Consider the following 9,814-nt stretch of genomic DNA (forward strand, 5'->3'; position numbering starts at 1 on the left):
CTGCACAGACTAGCTACTGAGGGACCCTGGACACAATATGACTCTCTCACCTGCTCTGGCAGACAGAGCCCTCACAGGTGTCCACTTTTCCTCTGGCGAGGAAGGTGCCCAAATTTCTGGAGCCTGAAACAGGGTCTGTCCCAGAAGTTAGGTTGCTTCTGTCTGTCCCAAAGCTGTGTAGCTCCTGAGGTCCACACCCTTGCCTGTGCAGACTGGATCCTAGGTGAACTGGAGCAAAGATTGCTCTCCTGCCAGCTCAGACCCTGAGACTCCTCCCAGGCAGACACCCCTCCTTGGGCAGGAAAGGTACTGGATGACTGGAGCCAGAAACAGGATCTTTCCCAGAAGCTGTGTAGCTTCTGCAGACCACCCCCCACCCCTGGCAGTACACCGGAGCAAAGATGGGTCTCCTACTGGGTCAGGCCTTGAGACCCCTCCCAGCAGGTAAGATGCAGGATGACTGGAGCCAGACATGGAGTGTGTCACCTCTGCAGGTCGCCCTCTCCCTGGTAGTGCACAGGAGCAAAGATGGCTCTCCCACCTGCTCAGAAGAGCTTTCTTCTCTCCTACCGGAGCCAGAAATGGGATCTTTCCCAGAAGCTGTGTCGCTTCTGCAGGCTGCCCTCTCCCCAGTCACGCACTGGAGCAAAGATGGCTCTCCTACCAGCTTTCCTCTGGTGGGAAAGGTGCTGGATGTCTGGAGCCAGAAATGGAGTATGTCCCAGCATCGGTGCCACTTCTGCAGGCCACCCTCTCCCCTGGCAGTGCACCAGAGCAAAGATAGATGCTTTTGATACCTTAAGGCCCACCCCTGGGACACAGCTCCTTCAACAAAGACAATACTCCTAGTCCTTCTCAAACAGTTCCACAAGCTGGGATCCAAGTGTTCAAATATATGATCCTATGAGGCCGTTCTCACTCAAACCAGCACCTTTGTGTTTGAGAAAATTTCTTCAACTGGAAAGTGGGAGACAGGCCTCCACTTCTTACAGTTGTCATGAAAACAAGATTAAAAAAAAAAAATCCACACTGTATAACTTGCCTGTGCCACACTTAGAGATAAGAACAGGAAAATATTCTCTTAAATGCTGTTATCTCATAGCTTATGCTAAGAAGTGTGTAGAGCTTTGTTTCTCTGTGAGCTCCAGTCATGAACCACAGTGACTCCGCACCCCATGTTACATCTTTGTAGACTTGGATGCATCTCTACTGTCCTTCTTTGTGCCTTTGTTCTGCTGTTTCTCTCATGAAGGTGTATATCACTGGGTATACATACCCTCCCCAATCTAGATTGATCTCCTATCAAGAGCCTTAACAATATCATCATTCTTTTCCAAATATAGTCATATTCATAGTTTCTGGGAAGATGTGGCTTACATGTAAGACATGACCCAACTTGCTGCAGGTTCTTCTGTAGGGTGTATATTATCTGCTCCACAGGCAGTACCATGATTTTATTTTATAATTACATAGATACTAAAAGCTCTTTTGTAAAAGTTGTTTGAATGCACTGTATGAATTAAATTTCCTGTAATTCTCCCACTGAGCCTACAATGTAGTAAATGGAAACATTCTGAGGTTAATGGCAATTCTGCACTAACCTCTCTTCCACTGTGACAATAGCCCACTTCTTTTCCTCTTTCAATCATCTCTGTATCCTCATGTGTGCCCACATGAAGCAAGCACTAGGACATACAATTATGACTTTTGTTTTGTTTTCATGCCAAGTATTTCTCAAACCATTATGAGCAATAGTGATTTGGAGATGACACAGGGCATAAAGTTTGATAATGAGGAAATTAATTCTGGAACAGAAAGAAATGAATCCATTTAGGGTTGTTATATACACTAACACATTTGCTCTTCCATTAAATGAGGAGGTGCTGTGAGAATGACACAACAGTGAAGTCATTTACTCAAGGTCACATTAGCAGTGTCATTGACTTGGCTGGCTTGAAGGACATCTCTACATATAGCCATTACTACAGTACACAGAATATATAAAGCTCATTACCCCATCCCTCTTTCTATGCCAGAAATTTTAATTATGTGCCTCTAGGATGTAATAGCTTTTGAAGTTATGATTAAATGAATCTGTATGGTGCTGAGCAGCAGGATTCTGTTGAGGATTTTAAATAACCTCCAAAGACACTCGCCACCCCCCACTTCATGGGATTAATACCTGTCTTTCGTCCTTGTTGCCCCTTTGTAGTGATATACAAGCTGTATGTTTCCTACAGATAACATAGCACAAGTTCACAATGTGCTGGAGAGAAATGAATGGCAGCCGACCCTCATCTGTTGTCTGTAGGCAGAGGTTTGCCTTCAGTCCCTTTGCTTTACAGCGATCTTGATGGGCAGCCTGCTTCCTGATGCTGAAGCTAACATGCCTCAGCCGCAGCTTGGGGTGATTAAACCCCAGTCTTTCTGTCAGGTAACCGCCTGTGATGTCTTTTCTCACAACTACTTATGTCTTATTTCAAGCTTCCTTTCTTCTCTGTCATTCAGACTGTAGCACTGCAATGAAAATTGCTCAAGCTGCATGCTTGCTTTTCCAATCCCTTACCTTTATATTCCAGGTGACAGAATGGTTTATTTGCTCATTAACGAAGGAGCTAAAAACAGGAGAAAATATTTCTGAAACATTGAAGCTTGCACATGCATTTCTGGAAAGTAGAAATGCTTGTGTTTCCCCCCATGAATGGATTATAAACACAGTTGCTCCGTTTCTACTGTTTTATTTCTAAGCAAATGTTTTATTTCAGTAAGTATCTTGCTGCTTGTTATGCAATGGATTCGTGAAGTCTGTCTAAATGTCTAAAATAGGAATTTGACAAAGTGACTTCAGGAAGTCCCCTATCAAAAGCATAGATTTATTCATATGCACAGGTAATGAGCATTGAGTTTGATGATCCAAGCAGGCTTTTGGGTAGAAATGATTTGTGAAAGAAGTCATGAAGATTATGAATAATATTGAGCTTTCAAGGAGCTATTTCTGGCTTGAAGCATGATCCATATGACTCAGGAATGCATATATTTATTTATAGAGAGAAAAAGAAAACATAAATACTCAGAAGCAGATGCATGTCCCATCTCTGTTTTATCGCCATATTTTTATTAGCAAATGGTTGTTGTATTTGTCAGTCTGTTAGAAAGTAATGAAGTCAGATGTCACAGGATTCTAGAGAAAAGAAGCCAGCGTACTGTTTTCACAGGGTTTCCTGGAAGCAGATTCAGGTTTCCAGTGTATGTTTCATCAAGGGCATGCCATTGCTTAGAAAGAGTGAGTATGGAAGGATGGAGACAGAGAGCTGAGGTAGAAGGTGACTTGCTTTACCTAAAGGTGAGCTTTAAAGGCCTTGGAACAGGGAGACTCAGGAGTGTGAGCACAAACACAGCATCTATTGATGGCTAACAATTCCCTTGTTCCTTCAGGTAAGTGACTGACAAGTAGGTAATTCTTGGCTGTGTGAATGCATAGATGAACAGCAATCTCGGAACCATCCCCTCCCCTTTTCCCTTTGTGCTGAGGACAAGTCCAAAGAATAATTATGAATTATGGGCCATTATAAGCAAGGATTTATAGTGGCTATAGATGAGATATTGGTTCAGCAAAGGATAGTGGACTGAACACTGCTTTATCTTTCAAGATAACTTACTAGCTTAAAATAATGTGTATTTATATAGCTATGTATTTGTACACACATGTCAATTTTGTTCAGAGACAATGCTATATCTTCAATTGTATTGGCTAGCTTGGGAGTTTTGAATTTCATTTTGTGCAAATGAATGCTTTAAAATGTTGCCAGTTACAGATTTAGTCCAGAAAACATTGCATTGTACTTTTGTACTAATTTAGAAAATGGATTTGAAATCATGATGGAAATATCAGCTGAACTTCAAATATAGCAAAAAGGGTAATGTAATGGCGAATTTGGGGAATCAGGCAGAAACAGGACAAGCTTCTTAGTTTCCTTGAATCAGACTGTCCTGTGTTAGTCATTTGAATCTCTCTGTATAGGTATGACAACACCATAGATAAATTTGTAGCTTATTATTTATATTTTATTCAGCTTTCTGTGCCTATAAATATATGAAGGCAAAACACAAATTCACATAAAAATAAAATAAATAAACTAAGTTCCATTGAAGTTTTAGAGAGACTCGGGTAGGGATGGTAACACGTTTATCCCGTTCTAGCATTAGTATTCTATAGCATTATCTATAGTTAAATAGTCATGCTTTTGTATTTCTTATAACTTTTATACCAAAATCCTCAGGTGTGCGTCCTGCATACCTTGAGCCATCTCAATTACTTACAATATTTCATACAACAAAAGTGCCTCTTAAACACTTTATACCTGTTTCAGGAATGAGAAAAGCAAAACAAAAAAACCCAGTCTATACCTGTTTAGTACAGACACACACGATTACATGTATTTACCGTTATTTATTGTTAGTATTAACTGAACTGAAATGTTTAGCAAACATAGGATCTAATAACCAGAGATAGAAGGAACAGAACATGGGCCTAATAAAGACAAGAGTAGATATCAGCATCCAGAATTAAAATCATCCCAAACCCAGATGCCGATATTCCAGTGTAAAATCACAATCAATAACAACCAGCACAATGTCTCCACTAGAGCCCAGCTATCCTGCTATAGTAGATCCTGGAAAATGAACTATAGCTGAAACCTAAGACAAGAACCTCAAAATAGCCTTTTATGAATGAGACGTCCTTAAAGGGGAAATGAACGAAACTCATTAAAGAAATCTATGAAAACACAAAGAAACAGTGGAATGAAAGAGTTCAAGGCATGCAAGTGGAAATATAATCAATAACCCAAATTGAGGAAAAACTCAAAACTAAATTAATTAGAAAATTGATCAGGAACCTCAGAGGTAAGACTCACGAACAGATTACAAGAGATGGAAGAGAAAAGCTTGGGTAATGAAGACATGGTAGAAGAATTGAATACCTCCATCAAAGAAAAGACTAAGTCTAAAATAATCCGGGCACAAAACATCCAGAAAATTTCAGATGCTATTAAAAGACTTTATCTATGAATAATGAATGGAAAGAGAGGAATAAGATGAAACCCAGGTTAAAGGCACAAAAGCTATTTTCAACGACATCATAGAAGAAAATTTACATAACCTAAACAAGAAGGTGTCTATTAAGGTACGAGAAGAATACAGAACAGCAAATGTTCTGGAGCAGAAGAGAAGTTCTCTACAGCACATATTAATCAAAATCCTATGTGTACAGAACAAAGAATATTAAAAGCTGCAATAGAAAACTACAAAGTTACACATAAAAGAAGACCTATTAGGATAACCCCTCTTTTTTTCCCCCAAAGGAGACTCTAGACAGATTTTCTACAAACTCTAAAAGACCACAGATGCCAGTCTATGCTACTATACCCAGCAAAAATTTCAATCACAATAGGTAAACAAAGAGATTTTATGACTAAGAACGAATTTGGTCGATAGCTACTTACAAATTCAGCCCCACAGAAGTCACTAGAAGGAAAATTCAACCTGAAGAGGTTAACTATATCCAAAAAACACAAGGAAAAGTAATATCAGAACAATAAATTAAACAGGGGAAAGGACCACATTACGATAACAAGACAACAAAAATCAACAAGTACTGCACATTAATAACTCTCAATATTAGTGGTCTCAGTTCCTCAATAAAAAGACACAGACTAACAGAATGAATTAAAAAATAGGATCCATCATTCTGCTGTATGCAAGAAATACAATTAAACATCAAGGATAGCCATTACCTCAGGGTAAATAGAAAAGGATATTTCAAGCACCTAAGAAGCAAGCTGGTGTAGCCATGTTAAGTTTTGCTAAGATAGACTGTAAACTGAAACTAGTCAGAAGAGACTTAAAAGGATACTACATACTTACTCATCAAAGGAAAAAATCCACTAAGAGGATATTTCAATTCTTAACCTTACACACTAAATGCAAAGGCAATCAGGTTCATTAAAGAAACACTACTACAGCTTAAATAACATATTGACCCTCACACACTGTTAGTGGAAGATTTCAATGTTCCACTTTGGCCAATAGTTATGTCATCCAGAAAAACAAAAACAAAAACAAAAACAAAAACAAACAAACACAAAAACAGAGAAATACTGGAGCTAACTGACATCACAAACTATGGACCTAACAGATATTTACAGAATATTTCACTCAAACATAAAAGAATAAACCTTCACTTATCAGTGAGTACATACCATGCTGATAAGTGCATATTAGCCGAAAAGTACTGAATACTTACGATACAACCCACAGACCACAAGAAGTTTAAGAAGAAGGAAGACCCAAATGAGGATGGTTCAATTCCACTTAGAAGGGGAAACAAAATAATCACAAAAGGCAGAGGGAAGGAGGGACCTGGATGGGAGAGAGGAGGGGGAGGGAAAAGGGGGCAGGATCAGGTATGGGGGGGAGACAGGAAAGAAAGCCCAGAGGGCCAGGAGACTACATGGAAAAATATGCAGCTCCTGGGGTAGTGGGGGGGGGGAAGCCAGCCCCAGCATGGGGTTCTTCTTTAAGTTCTTCTTGAGGCAGCAGAGGGGGAAGAGCATAGGTGGAAGGAAGGTAAGACTTTGTCTTAGGAGATTCTGGGGTAAGACTTTGTCTTACAAGAAATTTAGGGTTGCTGTATAATAAAAAGTTTACTTATTTAAGTCTAAGTTACTATGCTACTGTAGCTGACCTGCCTTCTGCATTCCTCTGAGGGCAGAGACTACAGTCTCAGGCACTTAGCACCTCATCCTAAAACAGCAGGAGATTAAGTAAAGGATTAATTTCTAGAGCCTTTTCCCTATTGTCCTGATGCCTCTTGCTTGTCAGGCTAGGGGCAAGTTTGGAGCAATAAACTTCTATTGAACCAGGAGAAGAGATTAACATTCGCAGAAGGAAACACTTTTACATAAGCAAATTTGCATAATCTCACATAAGTTCATATACAGATTCATGCATGCTCATTTATTCATTTATACGTTTCTCTTCAAACACAGTTAGGTCCAGCTTGCATGCTTTCTCACAATTACATACTTACACACATATCCATACTTACATGTGCATTTGGAGCAAAAGACCAAACACTAGTGCAGAAAGAACTCACTCATTCTGGATGAAAAATGAGCTCCAATCTTTATTACATAGGGAAAGAAAAGGCTTCTACCATTCTAATGCTAAATGAATTAAACCCATGTTTGTAAGAAAAAGAGCTTTGCTTCTTTTAATAAGACTAAGCCTGCTTTGTCCTTACCATGGGATCTGTTCTGTCCCATGGTAAGGAGAAGCCTGCCTGCTTCTTCTGCTCTCTGCAGCATCTTCTTTCCTCTTTCCCTCTGCATTCTGCACAGTGTTCTTTTAGTATTTTATGTTACCTATAGTTTCTAAGTTATTCCACTCTGCGTTCTCCTTCTAATCTTAAAAGTGTTCTGTCTGAAAACCTCCTCAGCTCAGTCCCTCTCTCAGCTCAGTCCCTCTCTCAGCTCAGTCCCTCTCTCAGCTCAGTTCCTCTCTCAGCTCAGTTCCTCTCTCAGCTCAGTTCTTCTCACCTCCATTCCTCTCACCCCAGTCCCTCAGTCCTGACTCCTCTCTCTGTCCTCAGCCCTTAAACATCTTTCAGAATACATGATCACATGTCAAAAAGTTCATCAAAAGTTTACACAGAAAATCAGATCATAAATTGAAATAGAAGTTTACAACAGAGAATGTTTACATGCATATCCATTAGGAGTAGTTATCTAGCTAAACATCCATCACCTGTCTTAGAACCACAGGTTCACCAAAGATTTAAAACCATAACTAAGTTATAAGTGAAGTTTTGTATAGATAAATCCAGTTAATATTTTATCTTCTGTCTAGCACCTATAATAAATCATTATTCCCTTTTTATGACTTTTGGTTAATTGTTTTATAACCTCTTGGAATGTGCTCTAAGTAGGAGAAAGTCTGGTTACCATCTAAGAGCAATTAACTGGTGACACTTAGCAGAGATCTCATTACAGTTTTACCTGTCAGAAAAGGACCTAATATCAGTCCTGTTATAAAAGAGCTTAATAATCACAGATATAATTTTAGGAATTCTTATAGGATCAACATAAGAACTTAAGTCATCTTTTTATCTATATAGCATAACTATAAGGCAGTACATCTTTGTGGATCTGCAGAGATCCTCTCCAAAGGGGTGTGCTATTACTTAGTGATTATTATATTTGTTTAATAATACAGGAAAAGCATATTAATAGCGGGAATCTTTTCTAAAATGAATCCTGTATAACCTTGTTTAATAAGGGCACACCTGTCACAGATTATATAATAATCCAAAGCAGGTCATTTCAGGATGATCACCTAATTATTAGCTTGTCCCATTATGGCTACTGACAGGGTAGGAGATGGGAGAATCTGTAGAAAGTCCCAGAGACCTGGGATGTGAGAGGCTCCCAGGACTCAACGGGGATGACCTTAGTCAAAGTGCCCAATAGTGTGGCTACGGAACCTGAAGAGACCACCTCCAGTAGATAGACAGCCCCCACCCCATGGAGGAATGGGATTACCAACCCACCTTCAAAAATTTTGACCCAGAATTGTTCCTGTCTAAAAGAAATGCAGGGGCAAAAATGGAGCAGAGACTGAAGAAAAGGCCATTCAGTGACCAGCCCAAATTGGGATCTATCCCATGGGCAGGCACCAAACCTTGACACTACTACTGATGGTATGTTGTACTTGCAGACAAGAGTCTAACATGGCTGTCCTCTGAGAGGCTCTACCAGTAGCTGACTGAGATAGATGCAAATATTTACAGTCAACCATTGGACTGAGGTAGAGGGCCCCTGTGGAAGAGTTAAGGGAAGGATTGAAGGAGCTGAAGTGGATGGCAACCCCATAGGAAGACCAACAGTGCCAACTAAACCAGATCCCTAGGAACTCCCAGAGACTAAGATACCAACCAAAGAGCATATATGGACTGATCAGTGGCCCCTGGCACATATATAGCAGAGGACAGCCTTGTCTGACCCTAGTGGGAGAGAATGAGCCTAATCCTGTAGTTACTTAATGCCCCAGGGAAGGGGGATGCTGAGGATGGGGGAGGGAGACTGGGTGAGCACCCTCTCAGAGGCAAGGGGGAGGGGAGACTGGATGAAGAACTCTAGGGGAAGAGACCAGGAGGGGGGTAACTTCTGGGATGTAAATAAATAAAATAACTTTAAAAAGAGTTTAAAAGTCTCATTTATATGTATTATATATAATATACATATTTTCATATATATGTATGTATATAAAATATACATATTTTCAGAAGCTCATAGAACTTTCTCTGAAACACACCACGTCCAAAATTGACACAAAGCAAATCTCAATACATAAAACAAAATAGAAACAGAAGAAACATTGCCCAGTTCCATTTATGAGACCTTGATTACTCTAATACCTAAACCACATAAAGACGTAACAAAGAAAGAGAATTATAGACCATTTCCCTAATGAACAGAGATGTCAAAATTCTCAATAAAACACTTGCAAACCTAATCCAAGAAGTTCATCCACAATGATTAAGTAGACTTCATCCCAGAGATTCAGGAATGGTTCAACATACATAAATCAATAAATGTAATCTACCATATAAACAGACTGAAAGACAAAGGCATATGCTCATCTCATTAGATGCAAAAAAGACCTTTGATAAAATCAGATGATGTGGTAGTATGCATAAGGGCCCCTAAAATCCTCGCTAGGAAATTACTATAGCTGATAAACTCTTTCAGCAAAG

The sequence above is a fragment of the Mus pahari genome, chromosome 4 (genome assembly GCF_900095145.1).
Source record: "Mus pahari chromosome 4, PAHARI_EIJ_v1.1, whole genome shotgun sequence".
In the NCBI taxonomy this organism is placed as follows: Eukaryota; Metazoa; Chordata; class Mammalia; order Rodentia; family Muridae; genus Mus; species Mus pahari.